Source organism: Schistocerca gregaria, chromosome 3 (assembly GCF_023897955.1).
Source record: "Schistocerca gregaria isolate iqSchGreg1 chromosome 3, iqSchGreg1.2, whole genome shotgun sequence".
NCBI classification, from domain to species: Eukaryota; Metazoa; Arthropoda; class Insecta; order Orthoptera; family Acrididae; genus Schistocerca; species Schistocerca gregaria.
The window spans coordinates 800,424,680-800,447,193 of NC_064922.1; positions in this window are offsets into that span (position 1 = coordinate 800,424,680).

Here is a 22,514-nt window from a genome sequence, read left to right on the forward strand (position 1 = left end):
ATGCACAAAAAAAACAAAGGACGAACTGAGCAAGTAGGACATCAAAAGCAGACTAACACTGGCAGAAAGGCCATTCCTGGCCAAGCGAAGCCTAATAGCATCAAAAAGAGGCCTTAATTTGGGGAAAAAGTTTCTGAGAATGTTCGTTTGGAGGACAGCAATGTATTGTAGGAAAACGTGGACTGTGCGGAAATCGGAACACAAGAGAATCTAAGCATTTGGCTGTGATGCTACAGACGAATGTTCAAAATTGTGTGGGCTGACAAGATAAGGAGTGAGGAGGTTCTACACTGAATCGAAGAGGAAAGGAATATATGGAAAAGACCGACAAGGAGAGGGGCCAGGATAATATGTCATCTGTTAAGACATCATGGAATGACTTGCATGTTACTAGTGTTTGCAATTGCTACTCTGAGATGAAAAGGTTTGCACAGGAGAGGAATTCGTGGCAAGCCGCATCAAACCACTGAGACGACTGATGACTATACAGGGTGGTCCACTGATCGTGACCGGGCCAAGTATCACACGAAATAAGCGTTCAAACGAAAAAACTACAAAGAACGAAACTTGTCTAAGTTGAAGGGGCACACAAGATGTCGATATGGTTAGCCCACTAGATGATGCTGCAATAGGTTAGGATTAGATTAGATTAGATTAGATTAATACTTGTTCCATAGATCATGAATACGACACTTCGTAATGATGTGGAACGTGTCAGTTTCCTGATATCTATTGCGTTTTTTAAAAATAGGAACCCCTATTTTGTATTACATATTCGTGTAATACGTAAAGGAATATGAATGTTTTAGGTGGACCACTTTTTTCGCTTTGTGATAGATGGAGCCGTAATAGTCACAAACACATGTTTCACAATTTTAGACGTACAGTGGGTAACAGGTAGGTTTTTAAATTAAAGTATAGAACGCAGGTACGTTTGAACATTTTATTTCGGTTATTTCAGTGTGATGCATGTACCTTTGTGAACTTATCATTTCTGAGAACGCATGCTGTTACAAGGTGATTACCTGTAAATACCACATTAATCCAATAAATGCTCAAAATGATGTCGCGTCAACCTCAACGCATTTGGCAATACGCGTAACGACATTCCTCTCAACAGCGAGTAGTTCGCCATCCGTAAAGTTCTCACATACATTGACAATGCGCTGATGCGTGTTATCATCCATTGTCGGTGGATCACGATAGCAAATATCCTTCAACTTTCTCCACGGAAAGAAATCCGGGGACGTCAGATCCGGTGAACGTGCGGACATCCATCATGTTGTAAGTACATCACCATTCTGTCATGCAGTGAAACATCTTGTAGTAACATCGGTAGAACATTACGTAGGAAATCAGCATACATTGCACCATTTAGATTGCCATCGATAAAATGGGGGCCTATTATCCTTCCTCCCATAATGCCGCACCATACATTAAGCCGCCAAGGTCGCTGATGTTCCACTTGTCGCAGCCATAGTGGTTGCCCAATATCGCATATTATGCCCGTTTACGTTACTGCTGTTGATTAGTGACACTTCGTCGCTAAATAGAACGCGTGCAAAAAATTTGTCATGGTCCCGTAAATTCTCTTGTACCCAGTGGCAGAACTGTAAACGACGTTCGAAGTCATCGCCATGCAATTCGTGGTGCATAGAAATACTGTACGGGTGCAATCGATGTTGGTGTAGCATTCTCAGCACCGACGTTTTTGAGATTCGCGATTATCGCAAAATTGGCTACTATTGATGTGTGGATTAGCCGCGACAGCAGCTAAAACATCTACTGGGACATCATCATTTGTTGCAGGTCGTGATTCACGTTTCACATGTGGCTGAACACTTCCTGTTTCCTTAAATAACGTAATTAATCCGGCGAACAGTCCGGCCACTTATATCAATATGTCATAAAGACTGGGGGTTCTCTATTTTTTTTCTTTAAACCATTGATATCCGTTTGACATGTGGCAGCGCCATCTAGCGGGCCAACAATAGCGCCATCTGGTATCACCCTTCAAACTAGACGAGTTCGGTTCTTTGTAATTTTTTCATTTGATGCTTCTTTCGTGAGGTTTTTGCCCCGGTTACTATCAATGGACCACCCTGTATATATAGGCGAAGGATAATGTAAATACGTTACGTATCGATACAGAAATAACATAGCATGTACCATGCGAAAGTACTAAGAATACAGGAAAGAAGCTCGTGGGGATTATATACATACATAAAAAAAGTTTACCATCACCCGGTTCCCAGAACTCCTGAAGATAAACGTTAACTGAGGGTTTGTATCACAGACACAGTCCCTTTGAGTGTTCGGAGATGTCACTAAACAAGCCAGAAGATGTAAACAACCATGGGTGAGCAGCGCCTGTTAGACGGGGGGAGTCCGACCGCCGATTAGTCCTGGTCATTCCACCAGGAAGGAGGCACACGTGTTGCCTGTAGTCCAACCACGCCTAGACGGTGAGTACCACGGTTCGATCGCCTCCGCATTGCTACTTTGTGCCCGTAAGGGCTCTCAATAAGCGAAGTGTGCAGGCGTCTCAGAGTGAACCACAGCGATCTTGTTCCGAGATACAGAGAGAGAGGAACCGTCGATGACATGCATCACTGAGACCACGCAAGGGCTATTACTGCAGTGGATGACAACTACCTATAGCTTATGGCTCGGAGGATCTCGACTCGCATTCGGGAGGACGACGGTTCAGTCCCGTCTTCAGCCATCCTGATCCAGATTTTCCGTGATTTCCCTAAGTCGTTTCAGACAATTGCCGGGATGGTTCCTTTGAAAAGGCGCGGCCGATTTCCTTCCCAATCCTTCCCTAACCCGAGCTTGCGCTCCGTCTCTAATGGCCTCTTTGTCGACGGGACGTTAAACTCTAACCACCACCACCACCACCATCGGAGGATCTGTGACAACATCGCCACCATGTTGAATAATGCTTTTCGTGCAGCCACAGGACGTTATGTTGCGACTCAGACTGTGCGCAGTAGGCTGAATGATGCGTAACTTCACTCCAGACGTCTATGGCGAGGTCCATCTTTGCAACTGCGACACCATGCAGCACAGTGCAGATGGGCCCAACTACATGCCAAATGAACCGCTCAGGACTGGCATCACGTTCTCTTCACCGATGGCTTCAACCAGATAATTGTCGGACACGTGTTTGGACGCAACCCGGTCAGGCTCAACGCCTTAGACACACTGTCCAGCGAGTGCTGCACGGAGGAAATTCCCTGCTTTTTTGGGGTGGTATTATGTGCGGCAGACCTACCCCGCTGGTGGTCATGGAAGACGTCGTAACGGCTGTACGATACGTGAAAGCCATCCTCCGACCGATAGGTCAACAATATTAGCAGCATATTGTCGAAACAAATGGACGACAATTGGCGCCCCCATTGTGCATTTCTTGTGAATGACTTACATCGAGTTCAAATTGTTATGAACACTGTGGGACTTGACTGCTGAGGTCATCAGTCGCTTGGACTCAGAACTACTTAAACCTAACTAACCTAAGGACATCACACACATCCATGCCCGACGCAGGATTCGAACCTGCGACCGTAGCGGTCGCGTGGTTCCAGACTGAAGCGCCTCGAACCGCTCGGCCACCCTGAGCGTCTCTTCCTTCAGGATAATGACATCACTCGACTGGAGCGGCCAACGTCTTTTCCTGACTTGAACCCAATCAAACATGCCTGGGAGAGACTGAAAAGGGCTGATTATGGACGACGTGTTCCACCAACCACTGTGAGTGATCTACGCCGACTCGCCGTTGAGGAGTGGGATAAACTGGACTAAAATTGCTTTGATGAACATTTGGATAGTATGCCACAATGAATACCGTCATTTATCAGAGCAAGAGGACGTGCTACTGGGTATTAAAAGACCCGTGTTTACAGCAATCTGGACCACCACCTCTGAAGGTCTCGCTGTATAGTGGTACAACATGCAATGTGTGGTTCTCATGAGCAATGAAAAGGGTGGAAATGATGTTTATATTGATCTATTTTCCAATTTTCTGTACAGATTCCGGGACTCTCTGAATCGAGGTGATGCAAATCTAATTTTTTATGTGTGTATAGATGCACCACGAGCTTCTTTCTTGTCTTCTTAATAGTTTCAAATTATCGATACTATGTTGTTTGTGTACCGATATGTAATGCCTTTACGTTACCCTTCACGTATAAAACTATAGTCAAATTTTTTCTGTCACCATCTTACGAGACATCTGTCAGGACATACTTAAATGGCTGCAGGAGCTTAGAAATACGAATAAAGTACCGGCTCGAATTTTTCATTATACCTATCTAGAGAGGCTATTAAATTGAGTGTATGGAGTAGTTCTTTCAAAGCTTTAGCCATTTCTTCTGACTTGGTACCGTACGGCGGTAGTGAGTCTCTGGTGCTGGGGCATCAGCTGCCTAATATATGAGGGCCGGGCCTTATTTCCCACAGGGAAAGTCCGTGGTGCCAGCGGCTGGAGCAACCCACTTAAGTGTAGCCAAGCGTCGGCCAAGCATCCTCATTTACAAATTTTTCCCACTTTCCGCGGTCAGATAAGAGACGAAGATACCAGAGCGAAGTTGGAGAGTTCGGCCAGCGTCTTCCGGCGCTAGCCGCACCTCCCAAGTACTCCCAGAAGAATAGTCGCGCCACTTTCACGATGTCGGATTGAGAAAGTCTGTTGGTGAGAGGCGGATCGTATAGAAATTTTGGCAAATATCGTCTCCTCCTTAAGTGTTGTTTCATGTAAGCAAATTAAGGAAAATGGGGAAAATTTAATTCTTGTGCATCTACATCTCTACTCCACATGCGAGACTGTAGCGTGTGGTGGAAGACATATCGTGTACGGCTATTATCATTTTCCCTTTTCCCTCTTCCACTCACGAACGGTGCGTGGGAAGGTCTTGTGACGATAAACTTCTCTATGGATTCTAATTTCTCCCGTCGTGGTTGTTTTACGAGACGTGTATGGGATGAAGCTGTATGGTGCACCATACTTCATCAAACTTTTTTTCTTTTTGTTATCAGTCTACTGACTGGTTTGATGAGGCCCCCCACGAATTCCTTTCCTGTGCTAACCTCTTTATCTCAGAGTAGCACTTGCAACCTACGTCCTCAATTATTTGCTTGACGTATTCCTATCTCTGTCTTCCTCTACAGATTTCGCCCTCTACAGCTCCCTCTAGTACCATGGAAGTCATTCCCTCATGTCTTAGCAGATGTCCTATCATCCTGTCCCTTCTCCTTATCAGTGTTTTCCACATATTCCTTTCCTCTCCGATTCTGCGTAGAACCTCCTCATTCCTTATTTTATCAGCCCACCTAATTTTCAACATTCGTCTATAGCACCACATCTCAAATGCTTAGATTCTCTTCTGTTCCGGTTTTCCCACAGTCCATGTTTCACTACCATACAATGCTGTACTACAGACGTACATCCTCAGAAATTTCTTCCTCAAATTAAGGCCGGTATTTGATATTAGTAGACTTCTCTTGGCCAGAAATGCCTTTTTTGCCATAGCGAGTCTGCTTTTGATGTCCTCCTTGCTCCGTCCGTCATTGGTTATTTTACTGCCTAGGTAGCAGAACTCCTTAACTTCATTGACTTCTTGACCATCAATCCTGATGTTAAGTTACTGGCTGTTCTCATTTCTACTACTTCTCATTACCTTCATCTCTCTCCGATTTACTCTCAAACCTTACTGTGTACTCATTAGACTGTTCATTCCGTTCAGCAGACTATTTAATTCTTCTTCACTTTCACTCAGGATAGCAATGTCATCAGCGAATCGTATCATTGATATCCTTTCACCTTGTATTTTAATTCCACTCCTCAACCTTTCTTTTATTTCCATCATTGGTTCCTCGATGTACAGATTGAAGAGTAGAGGCGAAACGCTTCAGCCTTGTCTTACACCCTTCTTAGTACGAGCACTTAGTTCTTGATCGTCCACTCTTACTATTCACTCTTGGTTGTTATACATATTGTATATGACCCGTCTCTCCCTATAGCTTACCCCTGCTTTTTTCAGAATCTCTAACAGCTTGCACCATTTTATATTGTCGAACGCTTTTTCCAGGTCGACAAATCCTATGAACATGTCTTGATTTTTCTTTAGCCTTGCTTCCATTATTAGACGTAACGTCAGAATTGCATCTCTCGTGCCTTTACTTTTCCTAAAGCCAAACTGATCATCACCTAGCGCATTATCAATTTTCTTTTCCATTCTTCTGTATATTATTCTTGTAAGCAGCTTTGATGCATGAGCTGTTAAGCTGATTATGCAATAACTCTCGCACTTCTCAGCTCTTGCCGTCTTCGGAATTGTGTGAATGATGCTTTTCCGAAAGTCAGATGGTATGTCGCCAGACTCTTATATTCTGCACACCAACGTGAATAGTCGTTTTGTTGCCACTTCCCCTAATGATTTTAGAAATTCTGATGGAATGTTATCTATCCCTTCTGCCTTATTTGACCGTAAGTCCTACAAAGCTGTTTTAAATTCCGATTCTAATACTGGATCCCCAATCTCTTCCAAATCGACACCTGTTTCTTCTTCTATCACATCAGACAAATCTTCACCCTCATACAGGTTTTTGATGTATTCTTACCACCTATCTGCTCTCTCCTCTGCATTTAACAGTGGAATTCCCGTTGCACTCTTAATGTTACCACCGTTGCTTTTAATGTCACCAAAGGTTGTTTTGACTTTCCTGAGTGCTGAGTCTGTCCTCCCGACAATCATATCTTTTTCGATGTCTTCACGTTTTTCCTGCAACCATTTCGTCTTAGCTTCCCTGCACTTCCTAGTTATTTCATTCCTCAGCGACTGGTATTTCTGTATTCCTGATTTTCCCGGAACATGTTTGTACTTCGTCCTTTCATCAATCAACTGAAGTATTTCTTCTGTTACCCATGGTTTCTTCACAGCTACCTTCTTTGTCCCTATGTTTTCCTTCCCAACTTCTCTGATGGCCCTTTTTAGAGACGGCCAATCCTCTTCAACTGTGTTGCCTACTGCGCTATTCCTTATTGCTGTATCTATAGCGTTAGAGAACTTCAAAAGTATCTCGTCATTCCATAGAACTTCCGTATCACACTTCTTTGCGTATTGGTTCTTCCTGACTAATGTCTTAAACTTCAGCCTACTCTTCATCACTACTATATTGTGATCTGAGTCTATAGCTGCTCTTGGGTACGCCTTACAATCCAGTATCTGATTTCGGAATCTCTGTCTGACCATGATGTAATCTAATTGAAATCTTCCCGTATCTCCCAGCCTTTTCCAAGTATACCTCCTCCTCTTGTGATTCTTGAACAGGGTATTCGCTATTACTAGCTGAAACTTGTTATAGAACTCAATTAGCCTTTCTCCTCCTGCATTCCTTGTCCCAAGCCCATATTCTCCTGTAGAGTTTTCTTCTACTCCTTCCCCTACAACTGCATTCCAGTCGCTTATGACTATTAGATCTTCATCCCCCTCTACATACTACATTACCCTTTCGATATCCTCATACACTTTCTCTATCGGTTCATCTTCAGCTTGCGACGTCGGCATGTATACCTGAACTACCGTTGTCGGTGTTGGTCTGCTGTCGATTCTGTTTAGAACAACCCGGCACTGAACTGTTCACAGTAACACACCCTCTGCCCTACCTTCCTATTCATAACGAATCCTACACCTGTTATACCATTTTCTGCTGCTGTTGATATTACCCGATACTCGTCTGACCAGAAATCCTTGTCTTCCTTCCATTTCACTTCACTGACCCCTACTATATCTAGATTGAGTCTTTGCATTTCACTTTTCAGATTTCCTAGTTTCCCTACCACGTTCAAGTTTCTGACATTCCACGCCCCGACACGTAGAACATTATCCTTTCGTTGATTATTCAATCTTTTTATCATGGTAACCTCCCACTTGGCAGTCCCCTCCCGGAGATCCGAATGGGGCACTATTCCGGAATCTTTTGCCAATGGAGAGATCATCATGACACTTCTTCAACAACAAGCCACATGTCCTGTGGATACACGTTACGTGTCTTTAATGCAGTGGTTTCCATTGCCTTCTGCATCCTCATGTCGTCGATCATTGCTGATTCTTCCGCCTTTAGGGGCAATTTCGCACCCCTGGGACTAGAGAGTGCCCTGAACCTCTATCCGCTCCTCTGCCCTCTTTGACAAGGCCGTTGGCAGAATGAGGCTGACTTCTTATGCCGGAAGTCTTCGGCCGCCAATGCTGATTATTTATCAAAATTTATGCAGTGGCGGGGATCGAACCCGGGACCGAAGTCGTTTTAATTATGAATCAAGGACGCTACCCCCTTTTCTTTTTTTAAATCTCATTTTGTTCGCTTTTGTTCGTTGTATGTGCTCGGGGCGGACGTCGTAAGACATCTGATGAAGTTCGTTGGTAATCGATTAACTCAGTTTCTTTATTACAGAGGATACGTAATCCTCTGACCGAACACGCTGAGCTACCGTGCCGGCAGCCTAGATCACGGATACTCCTCAAACGTACACGGTCGAAATTATAGCAGTAAAGTTCTCCGTGATACGCAGTACCTTTCGTGGCCGCCAGAGTTTTCTCAGTGTCTCTGTAATCTCTCGTGCTGAATAAACGATACCACCACGAAACGTATCATTCTTCCTGGGATCTCCTCTAACTCTTCTGTTAATCCGACCTAGTACTTGTAAATGTCCCGGTTGAGCAACATTTAAGAATTTGTCTTGCAAACGTTACCCGCACTTTTTTTATGTAGTCGTTATACTATGCGTCGCTTGAGACGACAATTTCTAGGCATTTTACGGTTGTTAGTGATTCCATTTATAGATCACCAATACTGTAATGGAACGGTAACGGATACTTTCGCCTATTTACGTGGATACTTTTATTGAAACTCAAGTGCAGTTGCCAGCTCCAATATTTACCGTTGATCCTCCTCAGGTCCTGTATATCGGCTGTGAATAGCAAGGGACCATTTTCTCTTTTTCTATAAGTGACTGAACAACAGATCCTGTCTCTACTATCCATATGTCGACCGTAAAACACTGGTATAAAAGTGAATAACTTGTCGCCATGCTTCTCGGTGTCGAGAAGCCATATGACAGTAGCAAAAGGAGCAAGAATTGGGGATGCAGACGAAAGAGAAGCGTTAGTGAGAGTACAGTGAGGGACAGTCAACGCAGTATGAGCACTGTGCTAGCAGTGAGCGATATGGCTAAGATCCGGTGTCAAAACGGTACTGGAAACAACAAAGCAGCACTCTGTAGCCACTACTGTTTATCACTGCTGTGGGTGTGATATTGGAGAGCATCAAGAAATCCCATAGCAAGTTTGGATTTTGCTGTCAGTGTTGTGATCTCAGCAGAAACAGACAGAGCTCGAAATGCCTTCTAGCTTGGGCATAACGATGAATTCTAGATATACAACCTCAAAATAAATGAAGTCAGAACAGTAGTAGAATAGGAAGGGTGACCAGATAACATGAAGCTAGAAAATTCTCCTTTTCTTTCGGTGCGTATCCTGTTGGCAGGGCAATCATAAGGGCTATTCTTTTCTTGTTGGTAGCAACACGGAATATTTCTGTTGAAGACATACTGAACCAACGTCTAAGGTTGTGAAACCAAGATATTTGTCTTCTTCCAGGACCTCGTTTGTTGTTGATATTCCCTTGAGGTATTTCTTTACGCAAATCATATATACTTGTATTACACATGATATGCCCCAGACATTGGAACTTTCTGCATTTCACTATCTTTATTAATTTAACTGTTGTGTTCGCTCTCCTCGAAACGTCTACGTTTGTCACACTCTGGGTCCAAGGTATTCTCAGATTCCACCTATAAAGCCACAATTCATAGGCCTCCAATTTCTTCTCCGTGTTTTTATTTACCCCATGTAGGAGGACATAGTATACATAGCAGAGCAAAAGTCTGAATTTTGCTCTCAGAGTAAGGTTGTGGCTTTAGGTTGTGGCTTTCGACGACAACACTGATTTTCCGGAACACACTTCTTGCTTTCCTGATGCGAATCTTGATTACTTGCAAGTTATCCCAATTTTCTTTTATTGTGGCTCCAAGGTATGTATATTGGTTAACCCTTACTATAGTTCTTTGGCTCATGACTAAGCTTACCCCTATAATATTTTCCTTACTTACGACCTCGAGTCTTGTCTTTGTCGTGTTTATTTCAAGCCCATACTGACTACTGACTCTTACAGTTCTATCGATTAATAATTGTAACGCTTGAATAGTGTCAGCAAATACTATAGTGTCATCAGCATGTCGAGTGTTGTCCAATCTTATTCCAATTATCATACTTTATAACCCTAACCCATTAGGGACTATCCGTTTCTCAAATTGTATATATATTCTTTTGTGCATTACCCTCAAGATATGGCTCATTAAGCTGTTTGTACCATAATCTTCTGATGGTTTTGCATTTGGCTTTTTGGGATAGAGTAACGAACTATGATTTTAACAACCCCAGAGGAATGTGTTCACATACATAAATTTGAGTGTAAATTTAGGTTAACCGCTTTACATGATTTTCATCTATCAATTCTTAGAATTCTGCTTTTACTTTACCTGGTTCTAAAGCCTTTCTTTCATCTAATTTAAGTTGTTTTAATCTCTACTTCTAGTACATTTATACCACTTATTCCATTTGTACTTCGATGAAAGGCACATCTAGTGTCATTAAATAAGTTTTCTATATATTTTTAACATGTAATTTTCTTTCCTTCAAATACTACCATCAACTTCCCTGCTTCATCCATTAGTTTTCCACTGATGCTCTTTATGTATTTCCCTGTTATATCTATGACTTTCTTGTGTACCTTGGAACTATCATATTTACTTTGATAAACTCGATTTCCTACCATTGCTCCACTTCTTTATTTTCCTTTGCCTCCTTAATTTTTCTTCTGATGTCCATGTTTATCTTCCTGTATTCTGTTGGGTTTCCCTTATTTAATCACGTTTCCTCCATTAGACTCAGTATAGCATCCGTCACCCATTACATTCTCTTCTTTCTCTCTGGTTTCACGTACTTTTCTTTTATTTGCTGTTCATCACTCTGTGTTAATCGCCAAGTTGACTTCTGTTTGCATACTCTGTTTTACTATCAGGTCTTTCATTTTCCTCAAACTGTAGATCGGCTTTTTCCTTCTCTTCACTCTCTACATTATAACTTTAAAAATCCCAACAAACGGTGTATGATAAGAGTTTACTTCTTCTCCTGGGTATGTTTTTACAGAGGTTTATTTACTAGCATGATATTAATCTAGTTTCTCAAATATTTCCCAGGTCTGTCCATTGGAAACTTCCATGGACACTGCCTATGTGGAAGTTTAAACTATGTGTTCATAATCACCAAGTCATTTGACACAGCGGAATTTTCAAGATCGTCCTCTCTAGTATCCCTCTCTCATTGTCCAAATGGTCCTACTATGTCTTACGTTCTAACTTAGGCTACTTTCGCATTAAAATCTTCCATCACAATTATCAACTCGTATTTGTTAAGTTTTCTTAAAATACCATTTTATGTTATCACAAAATACATCTATTTCATCATCTTCTCAAAATTGTACTTATGTTATTGTAATATTCTTCCGTCTCTTCACCTTACTTGTCCACTGAAGGTGCATACACTTATGTTTACATCACTCGTCCTTCCAAGCTGCAATAACATTCTATGGGCTGATTCAGTTATGAAACTATTGAGGCATCTTAATAGTTTCACTGATACTAATGACGATGACCGTCTTCATGTTTCTCCACGTTTACAACCAGTTTCCCAACTCTAGGGCAAAAGAGTGCCGTAACCTCAATCGGCTATTGGCAAGAGAGAGGAGGAATCCTTATCACGGGAGTCAAGCAATCGCCGAGGCTCGTCAGTCTAAAACAGGTGCATTACTTGCAGGTAAGGATGGAATATGGCTAGAATCAACCCCTTACTAGAAAATGTGTGAAAGTTTGGCCGTTTTTCAAGGGTTGTTTCTCGTGGGGTTTATATTGGGGTCAGAACAAATAATGGTCCTACCAGCCCTTGAGCACTTCCTTGGAATAACTGACCGACAGCTACATAGATACACAGCAAACATAACCCCAACGCTCTGGGAAAAGACTGTGCAGGGAATTTTCTGGCCATGCTAGGACATTCCCAAGCAGGCTTATCACACCCAACTTAAACCAAAATGTAAATAAAAGGCAAAGGGTCACCAGCTGTTTGCTAAAACACAATAATTTCAACACATCCTTAAAACCTACCAATTTCAAAGAGAAGAAAACACAATCTGTGACACCTATTTAAAAGATTGTGTCGTCCTAATTCGGTCAGCAAGTAAAAACAATGGTCCCTGTGTCATTAATATGAAAACTATTTCTGGTGGTTACCCTTATGGAGTTCACCAGTATTTGATCATTGCAAGAGCCAACTGATCATAGGAAAATTTATGACAGTTTATTAACAAGTAAAATTTATGATAATAGCAAAGGTGCCACAGCAATTAAAAAAAACATGAAAATAACATCAGTATTATAAAACAGAACATTAAAATGCACAATCCACAAAAGCAAAAAAAGGTAAGAGTAAAAACATGTTTTACGAAGTGGTTATCGCAAAAACATTCTATATCTTACAAAATTAATAATTTGTAGAATTAAAATAAGTTTGTCGCACAAATTTCATCACTCTACTATATTTCAGTTAGGTAGCAAACAATTATCACTGTGTCATTATACTGAAACTACAATTAATTATGTGATTGTTACCCTTAAGGGGTTCTTCACTATAAATATGCCCCATGCAAAGGCTAATCGATCACAGTCCAATGAGAAGGAATAGCTATCTGACTGATAAACGAAGCAATGCCACAGGAATGAATTTACGAAATATCACAAATCTAATACATCACACAAGAACAAACATTGATCAATGAAACAGCTCTGAAAGTACAATATTCAATGTCTAAAAAAAATCACCAATAAATAAAACACCTGCAAAATACAGGAGTCAAAGTAAAAAAAAAATAAGTAGAACACCTGCAAAATACAAGAGTCAGTCTAATAAACACCAATAAAGCGAACCCCTGCAAAACGCATGAGTCAAAGTTTCTCTGACAGAACACACGTATATGCATTGGACTAAAAACCGTATAATCACTTTCACAGGCACACTGAGTAGTTCCATTGTTCCGAGGCACAAGATAAGATGGGGGGGGGGGGGGGGGGGGGAGGTTTCGTCGCAGCAGCTGTCAGTAGGGATTTTTGTCCATCTGTTGCGTGCAATCCCGCCGTCATTGCCCTCTCATGAAGTTTCTTTTGGTGGCCCGTGTCATCTCGATTTGGTTCTATGTTTGCGTTCTCAAATTTATGCGGTATCCTCGTTTGACACGCCAGGTTGATATTTCTGGGCAAGGATGACACTTAGTGGCTCTTCTTTGTGCCACCCTTAGCTACCAGAGAACATCGAACCATGATATACTGTCGCTTGACAGTGGGCATCCGCCAGGAAACGTTTATAGGTTTCGTTGAAGTCCGCCAGTTTCTCTGGACAGTATGTGTCAAAAGGCTCCATGTCCCTTGTGTTGTTACATTCTTGAGTTATCCTCAATTGGCTAGCCGGTTCGATATTCCTGGTCAAGAATGACACGTAGTGGCTCTTCTTTGTGCCCCCTTAGCAACCAGACAACAACGAACCATGATTTACTGTTGCTTGACAATGGGCTTCCGCCAAGAAATGTTGATAGTCGTCTTTGACATCTGCAAGTTTCTCTGGACAGTACCTGTCAAAAGGCTCCACGCCCCTTTATCCCCTGTCTTCTGTCGTTTCACCGCGGCCGTCTCGTCACGGTCGCGTACGTGTGGTGCGTTGCCAGCAGTTGGATTTCCGCGCGGTGGACCGCTCGGCCATCTCATGTCATCGCCTCCACGAAGGGTTGCACGGGTGCGGCCGGCCATTAGCTCCAGGTGCAAGGGAAAGTGTTTGTCCCGTACCCTTCTTTTGTTGTGACCGCGCTCCCAAAGCGGCCCGGTTGACAGTCAGTGTGTCCTGATAGGAAACCCGTCTGTTTACAACTAGTCCTCCTCCTCGCTGCTCCCGCTGTCTCATGAGAGGTGAGCCGGTTCTCTGTCACGTTCTCAACTGCATTCACAGAAATTGTTCATCATAGTTATGTGATTACACAATGTCATACATAATATCATTTAGTATTGTCTTTCACAATTTTTAAGAACAAAAGTGAGTCTTAATTTTTTTAAGTAAAAAAGTTAGATGAATCGACAATATAAAAATAAAAGTTAAATGACTTGACAATGTTGTTGTTGTTGTCTTAAGTCCTGAGACTGGTTTGATGCAGCTCTCCATGCTACTCTATCCTGTGCAAGCTTCTTCATCTCCCAGTACCTACTGCAAACTACATCTTTCTGAATCTGCTTAGTGTATTCATCTCTTGGTCTCCCTCTACGATTTTTACCCTCCACGCTGCCCTCCAATGCTAAATTTGTGATCCCTTGATGACTCAAAACATGTCCTAGCAACCGATCCCTTCTTCTAGTTTGTACCACAAACTTCTCTTCTCCCCAATCCAATTCAATACCTCCTCATTAGTTACGTGATCTATCCACCTTATCTTCAGCGTTCTTCTGTAGCACCACATTTCGAAAACTTCTATTCTCTTCTTGTCCAAACTAGTTATCGTCCATGTTTCACTTCCATACATGGCTACACTCCATACAAATACGTTCAGAAACGACTTCCTGATACATAAATCTATATTCGATATTAACAAATTTCTCTTCTTCAGAAACGCTTTCCTTGCCATTGCCAGTCTACATTTTATATCCTCTCTACTTCGACCATCATCAGTTATTTTACATCCTAAATAGCAAACACTTTTACTACTTTAAGTGTCTCATTTCCTAATCTAATTCCCTCAGTATCACTCGATTTAATTTGACTACATTCCATTATCCTCGTTTTGCTTTTGTTGATGTTCATCTTATATCCTCCTTTCAAGACACTGTCCATTCCGTTCAACTGCTCTTCCAAGTCCTTTGCTGTCTCTGACAGAATTACGATGTCATCGGCGAACCTCAACATTTTTTTTTTTTCTTCTCCGTGGATTTTAATACCTACTCCGAATTTTTCTTTTGTTTCCTTCACTGCTTGCTCAATATACAGATTGAATAACATCGGGGAGAGACTGCAATCCTGTCTCACTCCCTTCCCAACCACTGCTTCCCTTTCATGCCCCTCGACTCTTATGACTGCCATCTAGTTTCTGTACAAAATGTAAATAGCCTTTCGCTCCCTGTATTTTACCCCTGCCACCTTTAGAATTTGAAAGAGAGTATTACAGTCAACATTGTCAAAAGCTTTCTCTAAGTCTACAAATGCGAGAAATGTAGGTTTGCCTTTTCTTAATCTTTCTTCTAAGATAAGTCGTAAGGTCAGTATTGCCTCACGTGTTCCAACATTTCTACGGAATCCAAACTAATCCTCCCGTAGGTCCGCATCTACCAGTTTTTCCATTCGTCTGTAAAGAACTCGCGTTAGCATTTTGCAGCTGTGACTTATTAAACTGATAGTTCGGTAATTTTCACATCTGTCAACACCTGCTTTCTTTGGGATTGGAATTATTATATTCTTCTTGAAGTCTGAGGGTATTTCGCCTGTCTCATACATCTTGCTCACCACCTGGTAGAATTTTCTCATGACTGGCTCTCCCAAGGCAGTCAGTAGTTCTAATGGAATGTTGTCTACTCCAGGGGCCTTGTTTCGACTCAGGTCTTTCAGTGCTTTGTCAAACTCTTCACGCAGTATCATATCTCCCATTTCGTCGTCATCTACATCCTCTTCCATTTCCATAATATTCTCCTCATGTACATCACCCTTGTATAAACCTTCTACATACTCCTTCCACCTTTCTGCCTTCCCTTCTTTGCTTAGAACTGGGCTGCCATCTGAGCTCTTGATATTCATACACGTGGTTCTCTTCTCTCCAAAGGTCTCTTTAATTTTCCTGTAGGCAGTATATATCTTACCCCTAGTGAGATAAGCTTCTACATTCTTACATTTGTCCTCTAGCCATCCCTGCTTAGCCATTTTGCACTTCCTGTCGATCTCCTTTTTGAGACGTTTGTATTCCTTTTTGCCTGCTTCATTTACTGCATTTTTATATTTTCTGCTTTCATCAATGAAATTCAATATTTCTTCTGTTTCCCAAGGATTTCTAGCAGCCCTAGTCTTTGTATCTACTTTATCCTCTGGTGCCTTTACTACTTCATCCCTCAGACCTACCCATTCTTCTTCTACTGTGTTTCTTTCCCCCATTCCATTCAATTGTTCCCTTATACTCTCCTTGAAACTCTGTACAACCTCTGGTTCTTTCAGCTTATCCAGATCCCATGTCCTTTAATTCCCACCTTTTTGCAGTTTCTTCAGTTTTAACCTACAGGTCATAACCAACAGATTGTGGTCAGGGTCCACATCTGCCCCTGGAAATGTCCTACAATTTAAAACCTGATTCCTAAATCTCTGTCTTACCATTATATAATCTATCTGATACCTTTTAGTATCTCCAGGATTCTTCCATGTATACAACCTTCTTTTATGATTCTTGTACCAAGTGTGAGCTATGATTAAGTTATGCTCTGTGCAAAATTCTACCAGACAGCTTCCTCTTTCATTTCTTAGCCCCAATCCATAATCAACTATTATGTTTCCTTCTCTCCCTTTTCCTACTGACGAATTCCAGTCCCCCATGACTATTAAATTTTCGTCTCGCTGCACTACTTGAATAATTTCTCTTATCTCATCATACATTTCATCAATTTCTTCATCTGCAGAGCTAGTTGGCATATAAACTTGTACTACTGTAGTAGGCATGGGCTTTGTGTCTATCTTGGCCACAGACTTGACAATATTAAAAGTAAAAGTGAAATGACCTGAAGTATAAAAATAAAACTTAAATGAACTGACAATATAACATCCAAATCCGGATCACTAATGTGTTTCAATTGCGTTTTAATAAATCAAATGATTCTTATTAATTCACTAAAATGAATAGGATTATGCCTTGTGCAAGTATAGGTCAGGGCAGCATAGGGTTCACATGTTATTTACACACACACAACACACATACACACACACACACACATGCACACCTGTTGTCTATACTACAAACTAACTACCCATAAACATGTATTACTCAAAATTCTACTTCAATCCACTACTATTTAATCCAACAGGCTACTTCAATGCTACTTCAAAACAGTGTTTATGCCACTACAACATCGTTCTAATTCGTCCTCTTCATGACGCTCGCGGAATATGTCTTGTCACATGATAAGTATGGAGAAATTTTCCTTAAACATACACAGTAAAAAGAACAATGGTTATTTACACGCCAAAACATTTATACCAGTTGACACACCTGATAAGAGACTCGCAATTATACATTTATCATACTCATATATTCACGCAAGAATTAATCACACAGATGACTCTGAGGAGGGTGAAAATATTTTCATTATACAGGTTACACTACATTTTCTAACCAATTTCGTGGCTTCTTTAAGTTACCTTTCGCTTCCAGATCAGTTATTTCGCCTGTGTGGTCATTCTGGATTCATTTATCATGAATGGCAAAATTGTGCTCCCCTCTATTCTGTAAAACAGTTTCATCTTAACATATTGATCTTACAACAGACACAAAAGGTCCGAATCCTCCTGTAGCTTAAATGCTTCACCCTTATTACATTAACCCAAGCTTTCCTTTGGTCCCATAATCAAAATTATTTTATCTTCCGCTACCTTCAAGAGGGAAATTTCCTCAGTACAAATCATATAGGATGCAGTGCATCCCGCACCAGCGAAAACAGTAAGCTGTAAAGCTCACAGCATCAGCAAAACACATAAACGACGCTTTTCTAGGACAAGTGTTAATTCAGAATAATTTTTCAGGCTCTGCCTCGACATCAATCAAGACTACAGAAAGGATCCATATTTCTGTTCCATTCTCCATTTGCTGAAATACTGCTCGTATTTGACTACACAATAATATTTCAGGGCCACGTAAATTACACAAACCACAATTCTTTTTTCACCTTGAAGTGAATCAGTATACTGACGAAATCCACAGACAGCACTTTACATACTCAGCTATAAAGAACAAAGAAGACATATATCATCAATATTAACATATCATCGCATATTGGGAACCCAATGGTTAAACAATCGTACTATTGCATCCTGTTTTCCGGATTCTAAACTTACTCATTCCTTTCTCGGAGTTCTCCTATCTTAAAATATTCATACAGCACGTATACTATAGTAAGAGATCCTCATTTATACTGACAGATATAGAATACTAATAGATAGATAGTAGCACTAAAAGCAGAAAATCGGAAACACGGCTACTAACAGCTGGGGACCTGGGTTTGCCAGACCCATAATACCAGCAGATCGGATATTCCCCTGACTTTTGTATTAATTCAACACAGATCTTGCTTCTCTCAGGAGCGACTCTTTTCAATCTACAAAAAGAAAAACATAAACAGCATTTCACACGTTCACAAAGAAACCTTTTATCTTCACGTTTGAACCAACCTTCATCCTAATAACACAAGGAAAGAAAAATAACTAAAAACATCACTTCAACCAATCACATCATTTATCATTATTTCTACTAACATATTATTCAAAATGCATATGTCACAAATGTAACCCAATCAATTCATTCTCCTCTCTATACACCCTATGTACTCATTTGCCATGTTACTCCTTCGCCTTCTACGCTGATCATTTATCATTGCGGTTTTGTTCATTTCCACTTGCTAGATTATGTCTAGGGTGGGCAGGCCGAATTTCAACATCATGTGGTGGTGCTCCGACTACAATCCCATTCCCACCGTGTTCAACGCAGTATCGATTCTGGTTGCCGTACCTGTAGCGTTCACGATCTTGTCCACGTCCTCGATCATTTCTGTTGTTCCACCTGTGCTCGTGAGTGTTACCCCAGTTTCTATGCTGTCGGTCCCGATTATTGCTCCGTTCGCGTCGCGAAGACCAATCACTACTAGTACTACGGCCACGACTGCGATCGCGCTGCTGTGCCCCGTAATAACTTTGTGACTGATTAGGCAGGCATTCTCCTGTATTGTATTCCAACTCTTGGAGAAGTGTCTTAAATGTTTCCATCGTCCCGCAAGAATTACGTGGCGCAAGTGCATCGGCAATTTGGTGATGCATATTCTAATTAGTTCCGCCGGCCCGTATGGGTCGTATAGAAATTGATTTGCCTGCAGCATGTGGTCGAATAGGCGTGCTGGGCTGCCGAAACCAGACTGGTTCAAATTTGGCAGCATAATTATGCTATGCTTGACCCTATCTTGTGCCGCTTCCGACCAATAGGCGGAGAGAAAGTCTTGTCGAAACTCCAGAGTGAAGTTGCAGTGACGCGTTGCTGACCTCATGCGAATCGCCGGTTCGCCTTCCAAATAGCCACACATATATTCTATCTTATGTGAATTTGCCCTGTCGGCGGGAAGACATAACTCAAATTGCTCGAGCCATGCTCGATGATATATTCCTTTTTGTGAATTTCGCAATATCTCAAACTTTCTCACCGTAAGGAAATGTTTGAAATCAAATCCCAGCATTTCCTCCTGGCGAGGCCCTTGAATGTTTCTATTTTTGTCTTGTCTGCCCCTCAAAATACACTCTTCCCTGTCATCAAAATCTCCCTCCTGGCCTGATTCCCTCTCTGCACTGTGCGTACAACTATTTTTAGTGCTATTGGCGAGTTCGGAATCACACCCAATGGGGCTTTCCAGATGCGCCACGCGTTCTTGTAATTCGCCTATTACAGCTTCGTGCCGCCTGTTCACTTCGAACTGTCCCTTCTGAAATCTAAGAAGCGAACGCACTTCTTCGGTCTCTGCGACCGCTACCGGTGTAGTATAGTTATCGCTCTCCGTCACCTTCATAGTGCCTACGATGTCCGCTAATGCCGCAATCTTATCATGTATTCGTCTGTTGTCCTCCGCCCAAGTCTGCTGCAATTGTTCTACTTGCTGTTCGAGTGCGTGAATCGATTGACTGTTGTCCGCTACTGTTACTAATGGACGCGGGACAATGCGTTTCCGCCTCCTGGACCCTGGAAAGAACATGCTGGTGTTCTCTTTGGCATTCTTCTCTCAGAGCTTGGAAATTCCTAAGTAGCTCTACTTCGCTCTCTTTCGATTCCGAATCGCGACTCCGCTTGCCCTGTTCTAACGCTTGCAAAAGGTCATCGATTTGTTCAAATGCACCGCCTAATTCTTTCATAATATCACTTTTGATTTCACTTGCCAGATTGTTTATTCTTTGTGAGCTATCATCGGACACTCTCTGCATCGACTTGTCGACTATATTTGTCTGCTAGATTAATTTTTCGTCTATTTAATCGCCTAGCTGGCGGATCGATTTTTCAGGTTTCTCTGCGTTTTCTTTATTTTGTTGCAACAAGGCTTTCATGAGTTCTGCCAAATCAATTTGGTTAGTAGAAGGCAAATTAATTTCTGCCTCTGCTGTGAGCCCGTTGGTCCTGTTTTGCATTTCGTCTGAAGTATTCCCCATTGCATTTTCGGAACCGTACGACGCGTTAATATTCGAAATCAGATTATCCCCTTGGCCCATATTGCTTAAGTATTTGGTCCACCTACTTTTAGCTTGGTTACGTGTCTGCATTATTTCAATTTATACCCGGTACGCAACACACTAATCACAATAGCTGTATCCCCCAAAAATTACGACAGTTACACGAAAGGTACCCAACCTCGTACGTACTTTTTCACACGCAAAACAAATTTTTATCTTTGATCGAAGCAATGCAATTTACAAGCGAAAAAAAACGCACACATATAAAACACACAAATATCGACAACAAAAGAACAAGACAAACAACACAACGCCGCTCTACAACGCCGTGAATCATTTGAAAGTCTGCTTAGAAACAACGCAGAAATTGTTTGAGCCCCTCAGGGAAAAAAAATTAAGATTATACAACGCTTGCAATCTAACGTTTCAGAGATTCCAGAGTCCAGCGGAATCAGAGAACAGGGTCGCCATGTGTAATGTTGTTGCATTAATTTGATATGAAAGCGGTGCTGATAGACAATAAAAGAGGGTTAAAAGCTGTGAGCTGTCTGGGGAAGTTAACCTTGCATTACTGAGCAACTGTTTCACCAGGTATCCAGTCTAGCTTACCAAATTCCCAACCAGACTAACATTAATTATAATCTTTTAGTATTGGTCTTACGATAACCGGTGATATATATATATATATATATATATATATATATATATATATATATATATATATATATAACTAAACTGGTGCCTTATTTAGGATTGTGAAAATGTGAGTTTGTAATCTTATGGAACTCATCAAATAGGGAACAAAGATTGGGAGACTGCATACATCACTGCATTCATGAAATAACACACGAAGAACTTTGAAACATATGCAAGAGGAAATTAACCACAACCAACCGATTCAATTTTCACCCAAAGAAGTTACATTCGTAGCGCAATCCTGTCCGTCATGTAATTACCACACACTGGTATACTAAATTCCTACTAACTCCCTGTGAAATCTTCCCGAAAAGAATAGCTGAGGGCTACTTTGATGATTACACCACATGCTTCACGTGGTCAACTTGGTTTACACAAAGAGTGTAACTCCACAATAATTTTGATAATTAAAATAAATTAGTCTAAAAGCAATTTACAAAAGAAGAACCTCGAACTAGTTACTATCGTGTTACTATTATCCTGATGGGTCAAACAATTGTATAAGCACGTGGTACTGGTCTCACAAAGTACACCCCACGTAGGTTGAACATAAAGAAAAGTTGCTATATTGAAAAATATTGTCAAGACGAGACGTTATAATCTCACGCACATTCGCATTTAAGATTGATGATCTTAGTCAGAGTTCCTGATCAACACATGGTTCTACTTTACTCACAAAGTAGTGACAAAGCAACTACTTGAAGATATTCTGAACTTCACACTCGAAATACACTGCGTAGCAATTTAAGATAACATTAGATATTTTACAGCTAAAGCTGAAATAAAGGTGATTAAATTTTCAGTTACGTTGAACATAAGAAATCCATTGTCCTACGGACTCGGCAAACGCGCTTAGCCGGAGATCTTACCACTTCAGACGCTCGCCGCGGACAAACTTACCTGGGCTCCTACCAAGAATGCTTCCGTATACAAAACAGAAGTGACCGGAGAGGCAGCTTCCTATACCAACGTGACAAGGGACGGACAGGACAATACTAAGGATAGAAATCTCTTTGCTTTTAGAAAGCGTAGCTACCTGTCCGACGTTGGTCCTACTGTTCTCTAGCAGACAGGCTTGTCTGCTACAATCCAGCATGCAACTAGAAATACATTTGCTCATTCATCCTCTCACACAGAAGGGAGGGGGGATGACATTATCAT